Here is a 24,022-nt window from a genome sequence, read left to right on the forward strand (position 1 = left end):
ACTTTGCTATGTCAAGCATTTTGAATGAATGAATAAATTAATGAATGAACGTAGATGTCCTAGTCACCCTGGGGAGAAGAATCACAGTATAGCGTAACATAACAGAAACAAAGAACAAAACTTCCAGCTAGCATATAAAGCATTGTACTATTTACATAGTTAGATATGAATATATAATATTTTAATATGACTGGAATTAAACCACTCATCACTTGCCTTTTCTTTCCCCCCACTTAATAAACCTTGCTAAGTTTTCCTTAATAGAATCAATGGTCATAGCTTATTCTTTTAAACAACACTATGGTCCTTAGTATTATTATAATCTATATTGTGATTGTAGCACAAAAAATATGCCACAATGAAATTAGGATAATTTGAGAAGGATTTAATAAAGGGTCTATTTGCAAGAGTGCAATTAAGGTATAATGAAGCCAGAAAAGATGGTACAGAAATCTCTAGAGAAGAGGCAGCAGCCAAAATTCAGGGAGGCTGAGATGAGCACAGAGCCAGGGCACGTGGAACATGCATCATGACCTCACTCTCCTTTCTTGGATCTTTAACCAAGATCCCCTTTGATCAAACTCAATGAGAAGCCAGAGAGCAAGGAAGCTCAATGATTTAATCTATTATGGGCAGCCTTCGATGGCAGAGAGAAGAATGAAGAAGGGAAGAAGAAATAACACATGATAATATATCCTTCCAGGAAAATCTCACTGACACATACTATACACATATATATCTTCACACTTACTTATTTCTATATTATAATTTTTTTTGTACCTAGAAATCTTTCTACATCATTATAGACAAACCTTCTCTTCTAAATATCAGCATAAATTCAGCTGTACTAGGAAATGTTCAACATATCCCATCCTCCATAGATAAGTTTTAGATTGTTGCCAATTGTTTGTCATTAACAAAAATGCTGCAATTACATACATACATATTCCACTCTTGTGAATATGTCTGTAGGCTAAATTACTAGACATGTAATTTTTTTTGTGTTCAAAGGAAAAGTACCTTAGCTTTTAGAAAATATACTGTATTTAGTATGAAATATATCATGCATATAGAAAATAGAATTTTAAGCTAACCTTCACTTAACCAGTATTCACATCGAGAAAGAGGAAACTGCTAGGACTCAAGAAGCATCCCCTTTGCTCTTCTCCCAACACCATAAAAGTTAACTGCTATCTTGATTTTTGTGGTAACTGTTTCTTTAGTTACTGATAATCACATTTATATATTTTTAAACTTCATATAAATGTAATCATTTGTTTTCTTTTCCCTCATTCATTTGTAATCTGTTTTCCTTCAGCTTGTTGGTGAGATTCTTTCATGTTGTGACATTTATTTGTGGCTTAGTCTTAGTCATTTTTCTTGTATAGCTTTCTCTGTGCCACAACTGATTTAGTCATTCTACTGACGATGAATATGTGGGCTTTTTACAGTTTTCTTTTTTTCTATTATATACATGTTAACGTGAAGAATCTTGTAATTATATGTAGAAAAACAGGGGCAAACATTTTTTCTGAGTGATGGCTATGAGAGAATTGCCTAGGCATAGAATATGCAGGTTTTCAATTTATTACATAATGATAAGCCAAATCATTTTCCCAAGACTTTTATAACTTATGCTTCTTCCATCGATGTTAAAGTACTTCTATTGCTTTATCTTCCTTAGTACTTAATGTTACATGTTGGCATAGTGAGAGTTTAGTTAAATTACTCAATAATATGGTTTCTTTGGCATCCATTTTGTGTGGAACTTAGCACACTCCACACTAAATGTAAGACACCCCTACGAGCAGCCTGGGAGCTGCTCAGCACCCTGGTATACCAGCATGTCAAGGAACTGGTTCTTCACTCTCCGGGTCTAGGGCCAGCCCTAATGATCCTGTCACAATTGTGCAAGGGGAGGCTGCCCCCAATCCCTGTAAGGTCGACTGGGGCACCCTGGAGGGAGAAGCAGCCACCTACGAGTCTGGTCACCAGGGAAGTTGATGGCAGATCTTTCCAGTGACAGTTCTTAGGGTCAAATCAGTGGGGATAATAGAGAATTAGAAACTGAAACTCAAAAGTTTTATACATCTGAAGATTCAAAAATATTTTAAAAGACTGTGCAGCAGGAGGGAGAAAAAAAAAGGGCCGACTGGCTGTTGAGAGTGTTTAATACTGGCTGTGAGTTACTCCTTATCATCACAGAAATAAGATAACTTGTAGGAATTTCCAAGGATGCGAAATGCATAACCTTTCAAAAGATCCCCAGAGCATTACCCGAGGGACTCACAGCTCCTCAGAGCTTGTCCCACCTCCTGGGGACAATTGTTCATTTCCAATTCTGGTGGCAAAGACAATAATCAGATACTTCTGGCTCTTTTAGAGGCAAAAGCCCAAGTCACTGTAATTCTAGGTAACCCTTCTAAATTCTCCTAGGGAACCTCATACAGCCTACAAAGGTATAGCAGGTAAAACTGTAAAGGGAGTATAAATTAAGCTGCATGGGTCTATTGGCACCATATTGCTAAAACATACCTGAGGCAATAAAACCTGTAAAATTATGATCTCTAAGCAATTTGGTAAGGGTGTGTCGCCTTAGGTTCTGTATTAAAAGAGGGCCATACTGCCCTCTTAGTATGAGACTCAGTTGGGTCATCAGTGCGTGGAAAATGACAAGACAATAAAAAATCAACATGGTAAGGGGAACATTCATCTGGTGAGTGGATGTGAAAAAACTCCTTAATGTTAAAGGAGTGGGGATTCCCTGTAAGTATTTATAGGGGCCTTTGGAAAAGACTGGTAGTTGGCTGGAGTGAGGGAGGGGGAGATTGGAGACCTGAGGGCTGGAAATGAAGCAGCATTAAAGACTCTGGTAAAGTTATGTCCATTTGGAGGACCACCTATTGAAAAACAGGAGGAGCATGTCTTTGAGTAGGCCTTTGTGCCCCTCTGTAAGTCCAGGAGCTTGGGGCTACTTAGCCAGATGAAAATTCCACAAGATACCATGTTTTAGAACCCATGACTGAACAACTTGGGAGGTGAAATGGGTACCTTGATCTGAATCTATAATGTCTGGTGGGCCAAAGGGGACGAGCACACACCTAGTTAAGGAGATTACATGGTGGGAATCAGCATTCCTGTAGCGGGCAACCAACAGGAATCCAGTGAAGGTACTGTGATGGTGGTTATATACCTATTAGCTCCAGCAGAGGGTGGTAATCATCAGATAAAATCAATTTGCAATCTCAAGTAAGGTCTCTCTGGAATACATGTCCCCACCTGGGAAGCTTCCAGAAATCTGCTTGGGAGTAAAGGGGACAATCATTTACCACTTTAGATAGAGCTGGATGAGGGGATCCGGAATCTGTATGCTCAGTCAGTGAGTGCTCTCACTCCCCTATAGACTGATGCAATATGGGTCTACTCTGCTAGTGGGTATAACAGATATCCAAAACTGCCACCTGTGCTCCTCTCCATATATTATTCATAATCCTGATTGTGCATCATGACCCTACCCCCCACACTTCTTAAGGTCCCTGGTTGTTCCCATGGCTCTCACCGTATGCCAGGGGACAATGGCTGAGAAAAGGATTTCAAACAGTAGCGAGTCTATTCATCACAGCCTTCATTATTATTGCCTTGGTTAAATGAGCTTTACAATGGGTTCAGGAAACAATACATAGGTCCTTTAACATATCTGATACATAACTAATTGCTATACTTCATGACTAGGCATCATCTCAAGATGGACTGTTTAGAGTTTAGCTAAACATCTTCATAATATTCCTGCTATGGCATCAGTTTTTTGTGGCCAAGTAGCCTGCAGGGGGCTTGAACTGACACTAGCCTTGCCCTAAAAGATAGCCTGCAGAGTCGCAAGTAAATATAAGTTCCTGAAATGACTGCCCCGCCCACCTTTGTGATAAGCACTCTCCCCCACCTCCCAGGGCCTTCCCTGTGAGCCCCTGTGAAGCATACCGAAACTTTTTCTCTTTTTGGTTTGAATTCACCAATCCAGCCTTAGTCCAAGATCCCCAAATCACCCCACAGTCCCTAATGAAGGCATGTGCCCATCTCTCTGTCTACAACCCTCCTTGACATCTCAGTGTAGCTCCTCAAGGCCTATACTTCCTCCAGAACCTGTGAGTAACAAATGTCTCTTTCAGTTTCCTTTGCGGCATGTTGTTGAATCCTGGCTTGCCATCTGGCACCCCCGGGCTCTGCTTAAGAAAAATTAATTTAAAGTCACAATTAGAATTTGTTTCACATCTATGAGAATGGCATATAGTTGAAACTTTAATTGGAATTTTCTGAATTTCTATTGAGGTTGAATGCTTACCTTTCACCAGTTTAGTAAATATTTATGTTCTGTATATATCTACTAAAATATTTTGCCTACATTTTCATTACCTTTTTTCACAGACTTCTAGTCTTGCATCATAATATGTGCCTCAAATATCTATTTGCAGCTTGCCTTTTATCTTTCATTATGGTATGTATTGATGAGAAACACTTAATGTAGGACATTTGTGTATTTTTTTTTAATTAAACATACCAGGACAGAGGGCATTAAGGTATTATATTATTTCATATAATTTTCTAAAAGTTGAGTAGTTTTGACTTTCATATTAGGATGGTAATTCACCTGGACTTGCTTTTTATGTATGATATGATGCAAAATTTCAATCTCATTATTTTGCATACAAATATCCAATTTTGTTAACAGTATTTACTGAAAAGTCCACTCTTTCTGACTGATCTTATAATAAGGCCTCTGTTATAAATGAAGTTCCCATATACATGTAAGAGGGTATTTACAGTCAATATTTAAGTTCATGGGTCTATCTGCATATACTATACTACTTTCAAAACTACAGTTCATATGATGTTTTATTTTGATACCTTGTAAAGTATCTTTCATCTTTTCTTATTTCTTAAACAGTGTCTTAACTTTTGTACTTCTGCATATATTTTAGAAATTGAAATATGAATTTGAGGAGAGCTGGTATCTTCCTAATATTGAATTCTTCAATCTATGATTATGGCATATATCTTAATTTACTTAGTTTTTCTTAAATTGTACTCAATAAAAGTTTTTGATTTTATAAAAATTCTAAGAATGATGGAGTAACTTGCACAGCCCAATGTTCCTATTGAGAACAACTAGAAAAGTGGTTGAAATAACTTTTAAAAAAAATGAAGAAATTAGAGTTCTACGAAAGAAACCAAGAATTAAAGGAACAGATTCTGAAAAGGAAGAGTTATGAGAGTGTGTGAGCCAACATTTTATGAGAAATCCAGGAAGACAGCTAATAAAAAGGGACAAAGATATGAGTGGTAGATAGTAAGTCTCATGGGATCAGAAGGAAAAAACGTAGACATAAAAGACAAAAGTTGGAAAACTGATTCCAGTTACTGTGGAAGTTTATACTAATACATTTATTATATTCAGAAGCTTAGCATGTAAGGTGAATAAGATGCTAAGCCAAACACCTCTGAAAATTATAGTGATATAGTGAGGTTTTGTTGTTGTTTTTCACTCTTGTGCAGGTAATGACTTAAATATTCAGAGTTCTTCTGCACTTTAATGATACTATTCCATTAATATCTTGCCTTTACATATCTAATGAGAATTTTTCTGCGATTCAAGTCATTATCCTCCTAAAATTAATGTATCAGTTTTCTCTGGATACTAAATGCATTCTTTGTTTTTGCTGATCATTAGTTTCATATAATGTGCCTAGGCAATATTTAAGTTTCCACTGTGTGGGGCTCACTGAGTTTTTTAAATTTGTAAATTTCAGTCTGTAATCAATTTTTTGTTTTTGTTTAGTTATTATTATTTCTTCAAATATTAATTCTTTCTTATTCTGTCTTTTCTTTTTTTCTGTGGCTCCCAGTACTCATATGTAACTTTTTAAGATTACTTTTCAGTTCCTGACGTCCTGTTTATTTTTTCAAATATTTTTTTTCTCTCTCTTCTTTTATATTGAATAAACTGTTTGGATCAATCATAAATTTCACTTACATACTTGCAGTTTTCATTTTCCTATTAGGTTTATCTAATGGATATTTTATTTTAGATATCGTATTTTTCAAATCGAAAATTTCCACTTAAAAAATATTTTCTATTCCTCTACTGACATGTCCTATTTTTCAACTCACTGTGAAGATGTTATCCCTAACTTCATTGAGTACAGTTCTCTTAGCTCTTTTAAAGTCCTTTAATGATAATTCCAATTTTTTTTTCTTTTATCTTGGGGTTGACATCTGTTCATTGTATTTTCCTTTAGGATGGTTCACATTTCCCTAACTCTATATGTTGGATAATTTTGGATTGACATTGCAAATATTAAATTGTACACACTCTGGATTTTGTCATATTCTTCTGATGAATGTTGATATTTTCATTTCACAGGAAGTTAACTGGTCCAAGTTTAAACTTCAAGTTCTGTTATGCTTACTTTTGGTGGTAGTTCATATCTCAGTAAGAATGCTTCGAGTTTGTCCAACTCTTGCATGGTCCAGGAGTCATAAACATGAGCATTGTTTATAGACTGAGATTGGGCTTCCCTTTTGGGCTTTCTCCTTTCTAGTGTTTCCCCTTTTCCCTCTACTTGGTATTTTCAACCCTAGATTTTCCACACATGAATACATTGAACTTTCTGTTGAAGTTTTAACTTCCCACTGCCATCACCACAATTGCAGCTACTATCTGCAAAGGGCCACAGAAACAAATAACTCACTCTGTCCTTTTCACTTACTCCATTTTTTAACACTTTTCCAAAGTCTACAGGCTTTGATCACTTTCTAGAGTCCTCTACTAATTGATTTTTGAATTTTGCCAGAAGTTATAGTTATTTTCTATGGAAGAGTCAGTTTTTTTGTTGCTTTTTTTTTTTAAAGGAAATCATTGCCTTAAGATAGAAACAGAACTCTTTTTCTCCACCCCTTAACATAGTTTTTAATTATCTGCTGCAATTCCTCATCTATTCAAACATGATGCCAAATTTTCTACCACATCCTTTAACATATACGCCTTATTTATAGTAAAGTCTTTGTCTATTTATTCCAACACCTGTGGATCTCAAGGTCTCTTTCTGTTAATTCTTTTATTTCATTTAATTTGGTGTCATATATCCTTGCTTCTTTACATGTATCATAATTTAATATTATGCTAGACAGCATGTATAAAAGATAGAGACTGAAGAAAATAGTATATCCTCCAGAAAAGGACATGGCTGTTTTCCTGACAGGGTGCTAGTACTAAGGGCTGAGTCAATCTAAGCTGCTATTAAGCTGAGTCTGAGCTCTGTTACAGTTTTAGATAGATTCACTTTACCATATGCTTCAAATATTTTGAGGACAGGGTCAGGATTTTATTTTCAATATAGCTTTGAGTCTCAGAACTTGTGTGTATCACTTTACAATTTATAGCTCAGAAGCCAACTTTCAAACTTGTAGGAGACCTTTTTCTGCATTAGAGTCTAGCCACCAGCTTTTTTTGTTGTACTGGAGAGTTGCTTTCCAGACCTCCCTTGGGCTTTTTGATTTATGAGGACTCTTTTCACCCTTCTGCCCTTTCCCTAGCCTTTGGAGGGCCAATTTCTATGTCCCTGATGAAAGTTCAGTGGTCCCAAAGGGATTTCTCTCAGCTCTTCTGATAAGACCCAGCCCTTATACGTTGGCTACATTTCACTCAGTGCTGTGTGTCCCAGAGAGATTTCCTTTTTCTCTTGACCTGTCCCATGTATAAACTGGGCGAAATACACTGAAAGGAAGGAATTTATTTCAAGTCTCTTGCCTTTTCCCAGGCTTAAATTCACTCAACTTGATTCATCCAATGAAGGCCTGTGGCAAACTGTGACTGTGGACTTATCATGTCACTAGGGCTCCTCTAGAGGCTAATTCTTGATGCATATTGACATTAAACACTGCTGAAAGTTTGGCTGGGTTTTCCTTACCTCGTTTATAAAGAATATTGTTTCTTATTGCCTGAATGCAGTCCGGGGTATCTTCTCCAATAGGAAAGACACAACTTTCTACATCTTTTAAAATATAGTTATTTTAGAGTCTTTTTGCCTACTCTGTTCAGGTATGGTAAAACAAAACAAAAAGGTAAATGATTTTTGTGTTATTGAGCTTGTTCTCATTGTTAGAATAAAAACAGTTCCATTTGATTTTTTTTTTTTTTTATATTCACACTGGTAAAAGAATTGTGTCCATGGCTTTTTAGTTTTCCCATATAGTTATTTTGTATGGTTTTATGAAGATACATAAAGAAATTAAAAATCTAGTCTTATACCACTATCACTTTCCCAAAATTACTGCCTGTTTTCTATTATTAATTAATTTAAGAAATGCTTACATATTAATAAACCTTATTTTTTGTATTTGTTGCAAATTTTTAGACAAGCATCAAACTCTGAATTGAAAAGAACATGAATAATACCTATATTTTGAAAATTACATATGGAAAATTAGTTGCCTAATTTTAAAATTAAGTGTTATGAGATGTTTAGAAAAATTATATTCAAGATTAATTTGAGAAAATCTGATATCCATTTAGATTTAATTTGAAATAATTTATGATATGTACTTAGTTCCATCCCTTTATATTTAAGGAGATATTTAAAAACTTATAGCAAATCAAAACATGCAAAGAGAAAAGAAGATCAGAGAAGAAACATAAAGCTCGAAGGAAGGCAAATATAAAACAATTCATGCCAATAAACACCCCCAAAATAGTTGATAAATAACTTTGTATTTTATATAGAATATAAAAAGTGTGTATATGCATTATGAATGTAATTAGAAAAACATGAATTTAAGAACATTTTAAACAAATGAGGCATACAATTTTTGATGATGTCTCAAAGCAAGGCAAAAGTGCAACCATTAGACTGAAATTAACAGCTGTTGGGTACAAAGAGCAAGAATTCCTTAATGCTGGCAATAATTTTGACTACTAACATATTTTCTACCAAGGTCAGGAATGGGAAAAGATTATGCTGGAGAGTGGACATATCAAGTGTCTCCAAAATTATGGTAGAAGGAAGCACTCTGTGAAGACTAAAACTCAACTGGATACCACACCTGGCTGTTTCTTTGTCAGTAATTCTTATAACAATCTGGTATGGACAATGAGAGAAAAAGTCTACTTACCAAAATGGCTTCTTTATATCAGCAATGAATCTAACAATGTGAATCAAGGTTTCTTGTAGTGCCTAGTATTAAAGAAAAAGAAAAAAAGCCATTTCTCCAGCTTGCCAAATACATTTAATTCTTTTTTAACTTTTGGAATATTGTCATAAAAATTCTGAGTCTACTTTATTTTTGTGTCTAAATATTCTAGATTTAGTATAGTAAAACAGAACCATCAATATTTTCTGCGGCAAGCCTAAACATTACTGCTTGCAATAAAATTGATGAAAGAGATTGTGATGTAATTATTAAGTCATTCAACAACCACTTATTTTGTATGTCTACATGTACTAACTCCTAGATATGGTATAAAGCAAGGAAGACATGGAGCCTATTCCTCAGGAATGTATGGTCTTTGGAGAAGATTAATCCCAAACATGAAATTCAATCCAGACTTAAAACAATCTTAAAATGGTTAGGAAGAAATTTCAGGATTACTAATTTATGCTTATTTCACATAATTTGATTGTTCTAAAAACTGTTTGTGTAATTATTAATCTAAAAAATACAGCTCATTAAATGGGCAATAGACATTAAAGTTTCTTTCCTATCATTTTGATTCTTAGCTCTTTTGCAAATGTTTCTATATACCTATGATTTGATATATCAAAAAGCTGCTGGGATTCTATCTGCCTAGTATACAAAACTCCTAGTTTTTGTAAAACCAAACACTATCTCATTACAATTACAGTGATTCTCCCATAATGAAAAGATATTCTCTAGGGTAACCTCAAATCTCACTGAACAATTTTTAAATAGCAGTTTCTATTATTAGAACTAAAATAAATCTCTGACTCAGTAGATATCTTACCATTACATATAATGAATAAGTGGGTGAATAAGGAAAAAAACAAACAAGCAATTTAGGAAATCTTTTTAGAACTCTATCCAATCCTTATATGAATATCTTGTCCCAGAACAGCACATTCTGTTGTTTCACGCTACTGAGTGGATTATAATTTAACTAACCAACTTGTAATTTTTTAAAAATACCTTGGAAATTGAGCAAAACAGCATAGTATATTGATCTAGTGTTTTTATTTTTTATTTTATTTTATGTATTTATTTTTCACTCGTTTGAGTGATTTGTTGACTGAATTGGCCAAATTGACTTATTGGGTTTATTTTTCATCTTGTAAAAATATCCATACCAACAGCATAAATTCATGAAGTGATATTTTACATTGATGAAATCAATAAATTTTTTTATAGAATTTTTTTTTAAAGATTTCATTGGGGAAGGGGAACAGGACTTTATTAGGGAACAGTGTGTACTTCCAGGACTTTTTTCCAAGTCAAGTTGTTGTCCTTTCAGTCTTAGTTGTGGAGGGCGCAGCTCAGCTCCAGGTCCAGTTGCCATTGCTAGTTGCAGGGGGCCCCCGCAGCACACCATCCTGCTCACCATCCCTGTGTGAGTCCAACTAGCAACCTTGTGGTTGAGAGCCTACTGACCCATGTGGGAATCGAACCGGGAGCCTTTGGAGTTAGGAGCACGGAGCTCTAACCACCTGAGCCACTGGGCTGGCACGAAATCAATAAAATTAAAAGTAACAAGAGCAAGAATTACAAGACTCATCTGATTTAGAAATTAACACATTTAAATTAATATAAATCAATCAATAGCCTTCATGTAAGATATATAAAAATGGCCCTAATGGTGTCTTAAGAAGCTAACTTGAATCAGTCAAGCTCTGCTATGCCTTGCTTATTGTACTTGGATAAGAAAAGAATATTGAGATATTTTCATTTTCTCTTTAGGTAGATAGGGAAAGGCCACATTTTACTTATACTCCCTATTACGCCCATGTTGAAACAGTAAATCAAGCAGAGAAGACAGTATTAGCTACATTTGAATGGCCTGGGATGGTTTTGTGTCTTGGTTACTTTTTCTCAGGGCATTGATACTTCTTCTGGTTGGAATCCAGCCCATCTGATATAGATTTTAAACTAATTTTCTCTAGAATCTTTTATATTTTAAACGTGGCCAGAGGACAAGCAACATTGTTATCACCTGGAAACTTTAGATATGCAGAATTTCTAGTCCTACCCAGACCTACTTGATCATAACCAGTATTTTAGCAAGATCCCCAGGAGTTGTGGATAAACATTAAATTTTACAGTATAGAATTTCCTTCTATCCTCACTCATTACAAAAAAAAAAATAGAAGTTTCATGGAAAATGAAAGAGACACCTACTGAAATGAAGGAAATGACTACTGAGCATAAACTACATAAAATACAGAGCTCACGCTGCATTATGAAGACATGAGCTAAATCTGTGGTTCTAAAACACAGCCTAAATTTATAGGAACACCAGGCTATGTTCCCCAAAATGATTTTGTCTTTTGATTATAGTGGAAATACATAATTATTGACAGCTTTTGAAGTCCTCCTAGCTTTTTCAACTGATTATCTTCAGATACAACTGAGGTCATTGTGGGGACAGAGCCAGGAGTGCAGTTCCCAGGCTCTTGGCCTCACCTGGAAAGGTGCTCACTCGTAGTAAATGGCCATCAGCTGTGGCTAGTTGGCCATCTGCTATAACCAGTGAGCCATTGGCCACTAATGTAACTGCTGTGGCTACACTAGCAGCGGATGGTGGCTGGCAAGAAGATGGTGGCTGAGCTAGCAAGCGCAATTGCAGTTAGCAAGTGGCGTTGATTGGTTGGCAGAGAAGCAGACGGCAGGTTGCAGATAATGTGGCTCCTGCTTCCTGTGTCTCGGACTCAGCCGCCAGCGAGACTATAGTGGTGTGACTCCCCTATCTGGCTCAGTGGGTGTTCCTTTTTGGCCTAGCCATATCCTGCGTTCTTATGTGGGGAGTGTGACCAGAGATTCCGTATGACAGTCATTTTTATTTGAAAGTTGAGCTTTGACAATCTAACCTTCCAATATTTAGGAAAACAAAATGGAATGACATTGGAACAGTGAGAGGCAGGTTTTTGTAACACAAAATAAATTGTGAGAATCAGGAGACATGGATTCTGGTCCTGAAACTTCAACTAACTACTGTTTAGCCTAAGACAAACCTCATGTTTGATTTTATATTTTACATGCTAAGATCCTTGACTGGCACTTAGTAGATAAACAATTACATTCTTATTTAAAAATTAATTAAATAATGAATCAATCTTAAGATTGATTAAACAATTCATTTAATCTCTCTGGGTTTTATTAAATGTTTCCTAACAGGGTTATTTCTAAGACCTGTAATGCAGGGTCTCAGATCCCGCTCCCTACACAAGAATGCAGGATATGGTGAGGCCAAAAAGGAACACCAACAGAGCCATAGATAGGGGAGTCATACCACTATAGTCTCCATGGCGGCTGGTTGGAGACACAGGAAGCAGGCTCCACATGATGCACAATTTGCTATCCATGCTTGTTAACCCCACTTGCTAGCTGCGATCCGCACTCCTTTAATCAACCAAGCCCACTTGCTAGTTGCAATCCTCCATCCACTTCTCTGTCAACCAACCAACCCCCTAGCGTAGCCATGGCAGTTATATTAGTAACTAATGGCTAACTGGTAACAGCTGATGGTCACCTAGCCACAGGGGATGGCCATCTGATTACAGTTGATGGCCATCTAATAACCGAGCCAGCACCTTTCCATGTGAAGCCTAGAGCTTGGAAACTGCTCTCTGGGACTCTGTCCCTACAAGACCTCTTCCAGATCTAGCATTCTAAGATTCTGTGAATTCGGCTATTTTGTGCAGTGACATTCAGGAAAAAATTGTCATTGTATTAAATTGTGAATTTTTAAAAATCTGCATGTAAGTGATGTATAAATAGCCAACTGAAAAAGGAAAAATTAAAACTATTTGCCTTTAAAAAAAGTGAATATATTTTGCCCATTGTCCTTGTATAGTTTTTTTTTTTTTGTCATGTGTAGACAAAGAAAGAACTAATAAACATGCTAAAAGTGAATGATTAAGATTTTGAGCATTTTATTTTCTTGCTGTTTGTTACTGATTTGGGGAGTGGTGGATGGTTGGGCATTGTATAGCCTCCGAGTTCAGAGACTCTCAGAGATGATTCTACTGTGGAACAGTGCTTCTGCTATCAATGACCTCTTTAAGGGACCATACAAGCAAGTATCAATGGATTTGCCACTAACTTATCTTATGCATTTAGCCTAGGCAAGATTCTACGTATATACTTTCAATTTCTACTAGTTCAACTAAATGGCAGTAAAGTAGCTAATATAGATTGTCACACATGTCAAAAAGCTACTATTCTGAACTTCCCTCTGTTGTTTTGGCCTCCAGTGAAATACTGCATTTAGGTTGTAGCATTACATTTCAAAAGCAACATAGAATAGAGTTCAGAGGAGAGCCACAAAGATGATAAAGGGTTTGGAAAATAAGGGAAGTGGGCATGTTCTGTCTGGAGGAGAGTAGACTGGGGGGAACCATAACTGTCCGCAGATACATTAAGGGATTTATAAAGAGGACAGGGACCAACTCTCATTAGTCAATGAGAACAGAACAAAAAGGAATAAGTTTCCACCCCACAAGGAAAAATTTTGCTTAAATACAAGGACTAACTTTGTAACAATATGAATAGTTGGGAATGGCACCAGCTGCCAGAGAAGGCTGTGGAATCTCCATCACTGGAGAGATAAAAGGCTCATTGGAGAAATGAAACCCCAAACCCATTGATCAGGAATGACTTAGTAATAATAAAATCAATTCCGCTGTGATTCATGGGGATAGATGAGTGCCCCTGTGTAGGTCCTTCCAACCCAAATGATTATATGATTAAGATACTAGCACCCAAGGGGAATCGACCTGTATATAAGGGAGGGAAGAGAAACTCTTTACAAGCCACAGCTGTAAATTTGAAAATTAAGTAATCAGGATGTTTAGCTAAAGGAGAGACTCAATCAGCGTAGGAGACGTGTAAGGAGATTGAATTAAAGAGCACAGTCTTTATTTTAAAATATTAATCTCACTTCTGTCAATGTTTCAAATAGAAAAATTGAGACCCATAGCATTATTAATTTTCCTGACTAGTATTCAACTTGTATGCAGCAACAATATTTTCAATTATCAATCAAAACTTGGAATTTCCTCATGGTCTGAAAACTAAAAATTGAAAGTAAGGTAATTCTTAGAAAAATAGTTTTTGTATGTTAGATTTAGGGTCTTGTATTTGTAAAAAGCATTTAAAATGATGTTTTTTTGCTTCATACTCACCCAAGTGTTGTAAATGATGAGCATGCAACTCTAATTAAGATTCACGATCCACATAATTCAATCGCAGTGTGGGTCAAAAATTACCAATTCATTTTTTTAATCTTAAAATTGACTTCTACGTCTGTGAATCCCTGAGTGAATTTCGGTATTATGGTATTATCTACAACGTTCTATTTCTCCATGCTCTCTGCTTTATCACATCGCCTCTTGCCATCGCTGCAGTAGTTATTTTGAATCTTTGAAATGGCAGTATTTAATTTTTTTTAGTTCATTTCCCCGTTCTCCACCTTTCCAGTTTACCTTTAAGAAAAAAAAACACCCTGCCGTTTGCTCCCCTGAGTAGGCTGTGTTATTACTACCGGCTACATCATCAGGGCTCCGGTGCCTGCTGTATGTAGTAGATCATCCTTGTGCTGTCATGGTGATGATATACGATGGAAAAAGCCATCCATCTGAAGATGCGAGGCACAAAGGCGGGAGCAATAATGAGGTAGCCCAGCACAAGTCCGCAATGCACAGCAGTGGACATTCCCCCCCCCCCCCAAAAAAAAAGTGGACTACTCTGCAAACTGAGAATCTTTAGATGGGAAGGAAAAGCCCTGGATTTTTTCTTTCTTTCTTTTTTTCTTTTTTCTTTTCTTTTCTTTTTTTTTTTTTGCTTAGAGACCTTTTATGTCTCCCAAAACATTAAAAAATAATGGATTCCTGAATTAAAAACCTTTCAAAGCTTCTCACTGCCATTTCCTGCTTTTATTTTTTCCTTGTCTCTCATATATATTTTTCTCTTTCTATTCCCTCTGCTGCCAACCTAAACTCAGACTCTATCATTCTCCTGCACTACTGAATTGTTCTCATTCTCTCTACCCTCTTTCTACTCTAATACACCTTTTATGCCACAACTAGACTATCCTAGTAAATCCTACATTCATCGTATCAATCTTCTAATCAGAGGTTTTTTAATTTCATACATACTCTATCTAATATAGTTCATGTTCCCTTGCTTGGCATGGAAGGCCCTATAAAATTTAGCCTTACCTTGTTTTTCTTGCTGTAAAGTACCTTACACTGACAAAAGGACTCCTTATATTTCAGAATTTGCTTTTTTATCCATACCCTATCTTGCCAAATAGAATAGTTGGTATTTCAGGATATGCCTTGACTTCTTATCTTTGTTCCTTTCTGGCCCGCCCACTTGAGATTCAAAGTAAATAATGGCACAAGCTTCATTGTAAGACATATCTGAATTCAAGTGTACTGGTTATGAGCTAGGACCAATTTCTTTATCTCTCTGACCCTCAGTTTCTTCATCAGTAAAATGGGGATAACAATTTTATTTCAAAGAATTCTTGAGAGGAATATATGAAAAAATGTACATGAAGCACTAAATGCATGACAGTCGACATAGGCAGCTTTTGTATTGTTTTGACATTATTATTATTATTTCAGTTCATTCTTTAAAGGTGTTTCAAATTCTACTTTCTCTGTGAGGCTTTTTTACCTCGCTTTCCTTTTCAATTGAACTTTCCCTATTCTGATCTAGTATAACATTTTTACGTGACATCTGTTCTATCCTGCCATCTTTTATACTTTACATGTAGAAAATGTAAGTCCTGGGGTGGCCGATGGCTCAGTTAGTTAGAATGTGAGCTCTCAACAAGGTTGCCAGTTCAATTCCCGCATGGGCTGGTGGGCTGCGTCAACTGCAACTAAAGATTGAAAACAGCAACTGAACTTGGAGCTAAGCTGCGCCCTGCACAACTAGATTGAAGGGCAATGACTTTGAGCTGATGGGCCCTGGAGAAACACACTGTTCCCCAATATTCCCCAATAAAAAGAAAAGAAAAAAAAGTAAGTCCTACCCAAATGTCTTGGTGGTAGAAACTGTCTCTTATCTATTCCCCATATCTCCTAAAATTAATCAACATATCATAGGTATTTAACATATTTTTTGAATAAATCAGTTTTTATATGTTCTTTCTTTTACCCAGTGCCAAGTTTAAAGAGGTTTTGAATCTACTTGGAACAATATTCAACTATGATGGAACAAAAACTCAAGCACATTTTGGTTGGCAGAACAGAGTAGTGCAATTGGCTGTTTAGGTCTCAGGCTGAAAGTAAAGTCAAAGTTAATTTTCTGGTAAGATCATTTTCTACCTTCATCGCTTAAACATTCTTTAATGGAAAAAAAAAAAAAACCACAAAAATCAGTCTACTGGTGCATCCTAATTTAAGTAACTCTATTTCTCCAAGCTGCTCAGCACTTAATGGTACTCTTTCTAAACCCAAGCAACTGGCATGCTTTGTAAACGTGTCCTCATTTCAGGTTTTAGCCCTTTAATTTTAATCCATTTTGCTATAAGAAACATGTCTACCATGGTACCATATGAAAAGTGCATCGTTTTTAAGGTGTTTTTTTTTCAAGTGCTGTATATAAGTTGACTCTGGCAAAAACAATAAGTTAGCTTCTAAATTTCCCTTTTTTCCTTTTTCTAATTCAACACTGGTTTGAATACAGTAAAATGGAAGAAGGGCTAAGCGGAAAATATTTTTTCTTGCAATCAATTAATAGTACGGTACTTATCCTCTTAAGATCACTGTTGCCATCAGGGGTCTTTGAATCAAAGATCAACCCTTGTTTTTTACTTTTGGATTAGTGGTAACTGTGTAACCACTGTATGATGCTGCATGTTCACCAGTCTCCTCCACCGGCACTTTCTCCCCTCCTTGCTGCGATCCACAAACATTGACCTCTTCAGCTTCCTGTAACCCTTCCCAACCTTGGCACATATTCTTTCCTGAGACCATGACTGCTCCCTGACTTCTCTGCATTAAAAATTCATTGAAGTTTTACATTAAAAATTCCTTCCCAGAAAAGCCTTGCCTAACTTATGTTACAGCCCGCTGCACTGATCAATCTAGATCAATCTCTGCTTCTGGAAACATGCTGTTCTTCTCCTCTATGATATGTACTACCCTTGTGATGAAAATAATTAATTTGCATACACACTTATTTAATGTATATTTCCCAGGATAGAACTAAACTCAAGTGAGTGAAGAGAATATGTTTGACTTACATCTGCATCTTCAAAGCCTATTATATAAAATGTTCTCAATAATATTTTCCTACATGAACAGATCACTAAACTTGGTCATTTCCAGTGAAACATTAGGTAGTGGGACATCCATTCCTCCTCTCACCCGCTGATAAAACAATCTCTTCTTCATGAAAAGACAACCTAAAAATGTTACAGAGACTTTTATTTACTATGCTAAAAGATAAGACAAGTCAGATGAAAGGAAAAAGTAACCTTCTCCCCCCAAAACTTTGCTTGTGTAGATTCAAAATGGGGAAATGAATCATCATTTAAGTGCTACTAACATTTTGTAGATAATTTAATATAATTTTGAGCCAGGAAATACAATGAAAACAAAGATAATACAAAGATAATTTTTCTTACTGATGAGGGACATTTATGTCTGCAAAGGTCTTCCTAATTGGTAAGTTTTTAATAGCTTGATCTTCCTAAGAAGATGACATAAGAGTTATCTAACCTTTCAAACAATTTGTGCCATTTGTTTAGTGGCTGTAAATTCCATCATCTAAATAAGAGCTTTCATAATTTCTGGTTTTACCAGAAAAATGTTGATCTGATCTGTGGACTTTAAATATCAGACTGAGATGACTGTGCTGTGTGGCTTTAATTGTCTGAATTTAACTGCTCTTATTTTTCCTGAATTAGGGAGGCAGAGGATTGGAGAGCAGATAACTAACCAGGCTGTGTATTTCTGTATGGGCTCTAATTCTTCTAATTCAAATAATAAGATTTTCTACTTAGACCTTTTTGAAGTAAACATTTTTAGTGTGGTCTTCTCAAACTTGGACACATAATAAGGAATATTTACTTAAGTCACATCCAATGACTAAAGCACTAAATGTACTATATAGAGAGCATGATTAATAACTGAATTCCATATGGGTTTGTTGTTGCCCATCCTGACACCTTCAGAGAGCCATTTTCACTCTTTTTGGAAAGAGTTGACAAATGTTCCTTCATTAGTAACAGGATCCTGGCTAGTTTTCCTGTCTTGGTTAATTAGTTTTATGCTTTTCCGCTTCCCCCTCGTGTGTGTGTGTGTGTGTGTGGGGGGGGGGTACAGTTCATACCAAGCAGTTGCAAACATGGTCTCTGGGGTTGGACTGCCAGGTTCAACTCTGGGGCTATCTCCTTAAAAGGAGTTTGGCATTGGACAGATTACCACTGTGTGTGTCGTTTGCTCTATTTAACCACTAATAGTACCCACTCACAGAACTAAATAAGATAATTTATGTGGAGTCCTTAGCACAGTGCCTTCTTTCTACTTATTAAGTGGTAAGTAGTAGCTATGATCACTGCACAAACTATGGATTCTGGTTTTATTGTGTCTCCCAACCTTTATATAGTTATATCTCTTTTCCTTACATTCTTTATTTTAAATACTATTTTTAAAATTTTTCTGCAAAATCTCTCTCTAGTTGTTTCACCCTTTCAGACCAGTCCAGGTACTTCCATCACGATCCTTTTCATAAACTGCCTTTTGAGCTTCCCTCATTTTATTGAGTTTATTCACTACAATGACAGTTGGAGATTCACGGGGCTCATTGCAATTCCCACTTACACTGCCATTTCTGGACCAAGGTTGTGTGTTTCACAGCCACATATGGCTCTTCGACAGCCCATCTCCTAGAGGCTGCTATCCTGGCTCTGCTGGGCTCCCATACCCAGATTCACTGATCCAAAATATCTATCTTTTTCTCCTGCAGTGGAAGGAACTATTTATTTCCTATAGAAAAATCCCATAGTTTTGACAGTGCTAGAGGAAAGGTAATTATTCCCTCAGAAAGTACATATAATATTTACAGATATTAGTAAAACTACTCTACAAATAACATGATTTGATATAAGAATACTTCTTAAATTCTTATTTTAAAGCATCCCAACGAAACTGTGAGGCAGAATGAAAGACATTCTTTCTCGCTTGATCCCTGTTGCTGTTTGAGAGACCAGATGAGTTTATTCTCACATTTTAATTTTGTATTTTCCGCTGCATGTTTGTTAAATACGCAGTATCTATGTGGCTACAGTCTACCTATCATCTTAATTACTCCTAAATAGGTTATAGGAGTTCTTAGATGAAATGAATTAACCCATGACTAGTAACTATCACAGTAACTTGAATATTAGCACACAACAAAGAGTATCTTAATATCATTGACAGTGGGTGTTGGTGTTGCTAGTAGTGGTGGTGGTGGTTTTGTTGTTATTAAAATGAATAACTCATGGATCTATTAGAAAATCACCCATACTTGACTTGTAACCCCTTTAGCAACAAATCATTCACCCAGGCACCAAAGTGAACTAAAACAGACACAGTTAGTTGATATTTGCATACTAATCAATAAACATATTTTTCCCAAGAGTTATTTCCACACTAACATCTAGATTCTTGGGGCTTGTGGCAATTTTTAAATGTTTAGAGAATGGACATGACCTCAATAGCCATCCTCCAATATTGCTTACCAATCACAATTTTATTGTGGAAACTAAAGATGATTTAAGGAGTATTGAAGTTAAACATTTAAGTATACACCACCATATTCTAATTGATTTTCATTTCCTTTTTATTGTATTGAGTTAGTAGATCCTGCTTACTAATTTCCTAAAATTGCATTTCACCTCATTTATTAGCAGCACTTCTTAAAGATTTTGTTTGTTAAGAAAAAATATTTCTGATAGCATTGAAGGGAATGTTTCTTCCCTCAAAAGCTATACTCAACATTAGTGTGTAAATCTAGTAAAAATTGATTTTCGCTTTATGAGAAACAATTTTAAGATTTCTGATATAAATCATAAAACTGGTAAAATACAGAGTACAGAGTTTCAAATATTTTTTTTTTCAGATTACAAAGAAACTGGAAATTGGATCCTTGTAGTAGACATACTACCAGACTGATTCATACCTCTACCACAATACCTCATAATATCTCTCTGAAAACTCTCTAGTAGAAAACAGAAGTTAAATTATTATTATTCTCAGAAATTCAAGGGAATTTAAGGTGGATTGGATAAAGTGCCTTCACTATAAATAATGCTGTCTCATTTAATGAGACAGATATGAATAATAATCAAATTATATAGGGAAGATGCAAGATGTGACACTCATTTTATTATTATTATTTTGCCTCAGGCTCTTCAACTCTAAAATAGATAATAGCTATATTAAATGTGTTCCCAATATGTGTGGCGTGATTAACATTTACCAAGCAACAACAATTTTTGTCATATTGAGAATTTGCATGTGTGTATGTTGCAGAGAGAGGGGGGAAAAATCTTTCATTCTCTCCTCTCATTCTTTTATCAAGCTAGATCATTCACTGTCTACCAGAGAAATGGTGTCTTTTGGTTCAGAAATCAGCTTTACACACTCAGTGTGAATCCAGGTAAAAGTTCCGGAAGGAATGCCTCTCTAAAGTAAGAGCTTCCCTGAAGAACAGTGTAAGAAGTCTAATCTTTGGCATACTCACATTTGCTGAAGTTTCCTTGACCTACACACTCATAGTCATGCTAAAATTTAGAACTCTCATGAATCATGTGGAAAACTTTCACTTCTGCACAAAAACATAGCTAAATTTCCAGCATGTGTTTTATGATCTGGCACCTTTTGACTCCAGGAGATTAGTATAAAATTCAATGCTATTCATGCCATAAAATTTGACATAAAATAGTAGAATACTCATTCACTGGTTTAAATGTTCATCAATTTCTTAAAGAAAATGTATCAATATTTTGAGGGAAAAAATCACTATGAAAATGGAATTTCAATCTGCTCCAGGTCCTCCAAAACGTAAGAAAAAGTGGAGCTACTAAAGCAATATATCTTCACTTTATGAAAGAATTTGGAGTAGAAGTCATTTTTTTTTTTTTAAAGGAGGGCACAGCTCACAGTGGCCCACGTGAGGATCGAATTATTGGTGTTATTGGCACCACGCCCTAACCAAGTGAGCTAACAGGCCACCTCAGAACTCAACTTTTAACTCCACAGATTTAAAAATTATTAATTATTAGAATATTGAGCTATAATTCACCAGTTGGAGATTGCTTAATGATAGTTAGACTTGTCAAATAAATAAATACAAAGGAAGGTAAAAGAAGGAAAGAGAAATAAAAATGAAAGACAGGAAGAAAAAGTGGGAGGAAAGGAAGAAAAAATAAAGAAGAAAGTTATGAACATTAAAAAAGGAGTTTAAAAATATATATTTCATGGGACCATAAGACACACCTTAACAAATTTAAAAGACTAGAAATTATATAATGTATGCTCTCAGACCACAATGAAATTAAAGTAGAAATGAATATGAGTAAAAGAGATGAAAACTTTCAAAATTTGTGGAGAATAAACAATACATTTCTAAATAAAACACTGCTCAACTAGAAATCTCAAGAGAAAATAAAAATATTTTGCAATAAATAAAAATAAAACTACCAAAATTTGTGGGATATAGTGAGAGTAGTGTTTAGAGGGAAACATATCACATTAAATATGTGTGTTAGAGAAGAAGAAAAACCTAAAATCAATAATCTAAGCTTCCAATTTAGGAAAATAGAAAAAACGAGCAAGGGAAATTCAAAGTAAAAAGGAAAATAAATAATAAAATTTAGAGAAGAAATCAATGAAATTGATAGCAGAAAATCATGAGAAATTTAACACAACCAAAAGCAAAAGGTTCTATATATATCACAAATATCCAATTAGAAAGTATAGTAGAAGAAAATATTTTACTCATAGTATATGCAAAAATATAATAAACTTATAAAAGTCTGTATAAATCATATGATACAGGTACAAAATTTACTAAATTATATAAAATAAAACGTTAAAATAGAGAACTACTTAATGTGTACTCAAAAACTAATAGGATAACTTTCTAAGAAAAACATAAAATAACACTTTTTTGTTTATTCATTATTTAAAGTAAATAAAATCATTTAAAAACTCATCAGAAGGCAAATAAAATTAGTCTAAGTATTTTGAGAATAATAATTAGAAGATATTTTTACTCTCAACTATTTAAATTCAATATGAAATTAAATAATGTGAAATGCAGGAATAAATGTTAAAATCAATAGAAATCTCAGAAATTGGTGTAATTATCCACACTAAGTTGGTACAAAAATCAAGATATGATTTTAAATCAGTGGTGGAAGGAAAGAGTATTTTATTAATTAGTTTGGAAATATTTGTTATTGAAGGGAAAAAGCAGGTTCAGATTATTCTGTTTTACATATAACCACAGGAAATTTAGGATTACTCTTTTAAGAAATTACTATGAAAAATGAAACTATAAATTCCAGACAAAAATTGAGGTAAATATTATTAGAATGAGTGTATAGTCATTCATATGCAAAAATGGTAAATAAAAGTTGATGGAAATGACTATAGAAAAATTTAAAAATTCTGTATGTCAAATATATCATAAATAAAATCAGAAGGAAGTAACAAACTGGGAAATATGTGCAGGCAAAATATTAATATCTTTATTAACAACAGAATGTTCAAATAGAAGGGAAAAAGTTAAACATCCAAATATTAAAAATAGCAAAGGAACTTGAACTGGCAATTTACAAAAGTAGAAATAGAAATGCCCAATAAACTTATGACATTGCATTCAAGCTACAAGTAACCAAAGATGAAAATTTTTAATTACTAATGAGATAAGTTTTTTTACTATTTATTAATCATACTAGTAAAGATTTTTAAAAATAAATTATATATATATGTATTCGTACATATGTATTACTCCTTGATTGTTCAAGGAAATTATACTCTCATAAACTGATCGTGTGTAAAATGACACAAATGTCCTGGAAAACAATTTGGAAATATGAATCAAAAGCCTCAAAATAATGTGCATTTGTTTTGAACCAACAATAAAAAATAATCACAGGTATACTTTGTTATGATTATGCCAAATTTGCCGCCCACAGAGAAAATTGGAAAAATAAATTATAGTATACGTGTCTGACATATAGCCTTCAAAAATATTTAATTTCATAGTAAATTCATGATAAATTGTTATTAAAAGGATAAATTATAGAATAATATGCATAGCATGCTCCCAATTTTGTGTAACCAAGCTAGCAGAAATATATATTAATGATTGTGTGTGAGTGTATGTGTATAACTGTATACATATAGTAATAGTTATTCTGGATTTTAAAATCAGAGATAGTTCTGTGTTTTATTTGTTTTTCTGTCAAAATTTTCTACTTTGGAAAAAATTCATTTAAACAATAAAACTTGAATTTTAGCCTCAAATAAAAATAAATAAAAGGACTAGGTGTATGACACAGAGTTAAGATAAGAGGTAGCATAATGCAATCAATAGTATTTCTAAAGAGGAACACAATTTAAAACTCAATGACATGTTGTTTTTAAAAATACAACACATTTAGACTGAAGTGTTAAAGGAATGGTAATTTCATTAATACTGCTTTACACAATGGTAAAAAATGGCATTATCAAGCCTCCCCTCCAAAAATGTAACAACTGCCGACTTTCAAAATGTTCCTGATAAAAGT

This window comes from Rhinolophus hipposideros (assembly GCF_964194185.1).
Source record: "Rhinolophus hipposideros genome assembly, chromosome: 1".
Classification (NCBI taxonomy): domain Eukaryota; kingdom Metazoa; phylum Chordata; class Mammalia; order Chiroptera; family Rhinolophidae; genus Rhinolophus; species Rhinolophus hipposideros.